This window comes from Aplysia californica, unplaced genomic scaffold (genome assembly GCF_000002075.1).
Source record: "Aplysia californica isolate F4 #8 unplaced genomic scaffold, AplCal3.0 scaffold00681, whole genome shotgun sequence".
In the NCBI taxonomy this organism is placed as follows: domain Eukaryota; kingdom Metazoa; phylum Mollusca; class Gastropoda; order Aplysiida; family Aplysiidae; genus Aplysia; species Aplysia californica.
The window spans coordinates 202,162-205,577 of NW_004797951.1; positions in this window are offsets into that span (position 1 = coordinate 202,162).

Genomic DNA, 3,416 nt, shown 5'->3' on the forward strand with positions numbered 1-3,416 from the left:
GGGGTTGTTCTAGAAATCTTGACCTACACCAAAAGTGGGGCATTGCCCTACATAAACATAGGAGAAGTTTGGTTTCATTGGTGTGAATTTTTGTTTGGTTATAGCGAAAACTCTCCTCGTCTTTTTTAAGAAACTGAACAAGGGTCCAAAAACTTTACCTTCGAATTTCTCAAAAGGGCATTTTTCGGGATAGTCCCCTTGTGCTTAAAAGGGACCATATGCCAGTGACGGAAAAACACCATCGTTTTATGTGAAAGAACAGTGTGTGTGTGTCGGTCACCATACGAACACAGTCATATACAGCATAAGAAAATAATAACGATAATAATAATAATAATACATGTATATATTATATGCACTGGACTACAACACCACTAGAAGCCAAACTTCTCAAAAATCAAAAACAAAAGGAACCGGACACAACAAAAAGGTAGCAAAAGTACAGGATATAACATTCATCCAGTTCTGCAGTGATCATAATACATTGTACTTGACCTCAGAGAAGGTAATGTCTTTGAATGGAAACAGAGAGAGATATATTCTTCTGTTCAGAAAGGAGTCCCCAACCCCACAACTATTTCTACCACAATTCAAAAACTTTGGAACAAAACCAAAAGTCTCGAAATGTACTATCTTTTAATGTATCACAATTAATTTTATAAAATATAACTTCTGACATTTTGTATTGTTGTATTGTTCTTGAAAAACACTTACCCCCCCCCCCATAGTATTATTACTAATATTACAACAATGTTATATTCTCAAGGGACTAGGTACAAAGAAAGGAATTTCCCCCCCTTTCACAATTCACATCCTGCCGAAACTGAATAAACTTCCACGGCCTAGAGAGACAAAAGCCAGCAGACAGAAGAAACCTCATCCTAACTGGCAGTCACAATTTGCTCATCTCACGAAGTTCTGACTTAAGTTACATGTATGTGTGTGTCCAGCGTCTTCAACAACTGTAGTAGCCAATCACATCAGTTACTTTAGATAAGACTTTTAAGTTAAGTGAGTTATAATATACCTTGTAACCAAATATTATTAGACCATCATATTCCCCTTATCAGTGGTAAATAATGTAATGGTAGTAGTAGATGTTTAGGTATGTATGTGTGTGCGCATACATGGTTCTGTGTGTGCCTGTATGCGTGCACATTTGTGAGTGTGTGTGCGTGTGTGTTAGAGAATACAAAACCCAGTTTGTACGCCAGGGTAAAAATAGAAGCAATTATCTATCAAGAATGTTTTGAAAAAAAAGATCCCACATTGACAGTGCACAGTAAAATCCCTGGAAAAGTTTCAAAACATCAGCTGTATGAAAAGTAAAGGCCTGCTCCAACACTGTGTCAGAGGTCGAGTCAAAGGTCAAAGCAACACACACACACATGCATGCACACATGCACGCACAGATACTCATGTATATATATATACTATACACACACACACATCAACTTCATCAGGGTAAAGTGTCAGAAGTACAGCAAACATTCAGGAAACTTTGCAGGAGACACGGAGCAGCAGAGAGCAAGAACAAGCCGGGCAGTTACAGTATGTTACAGTAAGCACCAGAACACAGCTCACAGAGCCTGGCCACTGACACAGGGAAGGATGGAAAGGATGAATCAGGGACGGAGAGGACATTGACCCATAGATGGATGGAGGACATTGACTCACGGATGGAGGATGTTGATCCATTGAGGGAAGAGGGAAGAAAGGATTACCCGCAACTTATTGAACATATCACGCAAATCAAAATCTGAACTAGAACACACCGAGTGTGACCAAGGAGGGTGAAAGCAGGGAAAGCAAAAACCACCATTTGTTTTAAATGTCAACTTTAACATACTTCCCGAGAAGCTGAGAATGTTTCCGAGTGTTCGACGGTCTTCTCAGCTACTTCTACTAGGTTGTTCAGTATAGTAAAGTACATAGAGCTTGTTGTTGAGCCTGGATATGTGCTATACAAATACTATTTATATTGATTAATTTTACCTTTATTATTAATACTATTATTATTATTATTATTATTATGTACTAGCAGCAATAACTTGTTTGAAACAGATCATGCCAAGCCCACTAAACTTCCACCATCGCAACATCTCTGATCACAGTGGGACACACACACCCATATATATCTCCCACACTTTTCTCTACCATAAGCACAAAGAAAGATTTTCAAAAATCTTAAACCTTTGACCTATGTGAATTTGACAACCAAGGACTCGACCACTTCTGACAAGTTCTGATCACTAACGTTACAGTACAGGCTGACAGAAACACTATAATATGACACGGCACTACCACACTGGCTTCTCCATTCCCTGACAAAAAGGACTTGAAGGACAAAAGTGACAGGTGGACCAAGACAGAACAGCAAAACCCGACTTGTTTCATTAAAATTACCAAAATACAGGAACAAAAATCGTCAGCCATAACTATTTAAACCGTAATATCAGCAACCCTTCTGAATATTATATGCGCAATTTTAGGTTAAAAAATAAGAGAAAAAAAGCAAACTATTGCACAAACAATAATACTAGACACAGTGACTGGAACTAAAAAAATTCAACTTAAACAGAGTAAAACAGTCTGGAAAAAAATTTTAATTTCTAGTTTCTTGGGCAGACAAAAAAGCAATCTTCAGCGGTAAAAATAGACAATTTATAAAATACAATCCACAATCCGACTAATTACTGAGAATACAAGAAGTGCACTGCCAAACTTTCGAACTGGACTTGACAAAAAATATCTAAAGTTATATTATATTGCACAGGAATAAGTCTGTTCACCGACTACTGTTCACGTCCCCATCAACACAATGTAGACCATCAGACAGGGAGCATTCATGTTGCGACTCGGGCTAGTCAAGGCCAACACAGGCTGAGTGGGATACAATAACATCCTCGTAGAAAGTGGATAGTTACTTGACAACATAAACTATCTGACTCAGGAGTCGTCTGCTGAGATAGAGCGGAGAACATGAGGAAACAGCAGACACCTAGGTATCTCACAAGGCACAGTCTTCAGGGACAGACATGTGCAGAGACTCAGACATGGAAACACTGATTGATTAAGTACACATTTCACTCCGATTCAAACCTCAACCTTCTGAGAAAAGTGGACAACTGTCAGGAAAAGGCGTTTTGTACAATGACTACTGCTTGGGATTAACAACCCTTTCAAGCTGTAAGCTACGAGCTCGCCAACTTTTTCAAAACCCAACCAGGGACACCCAACATTACAATATGACTTAAACAACCAATCAATGAACAAAATTACATAAAGTGGGACTGATTTTGGTGCATACGTTTAAGGCTTTAAAATTCCCTACTACCGAATTCGGAACAGACCAGGAAATACAGAACAGTTGGTGATGAGGGAGGGAGGGAGGGAGGGAGAGAGAGAGAGAGAGA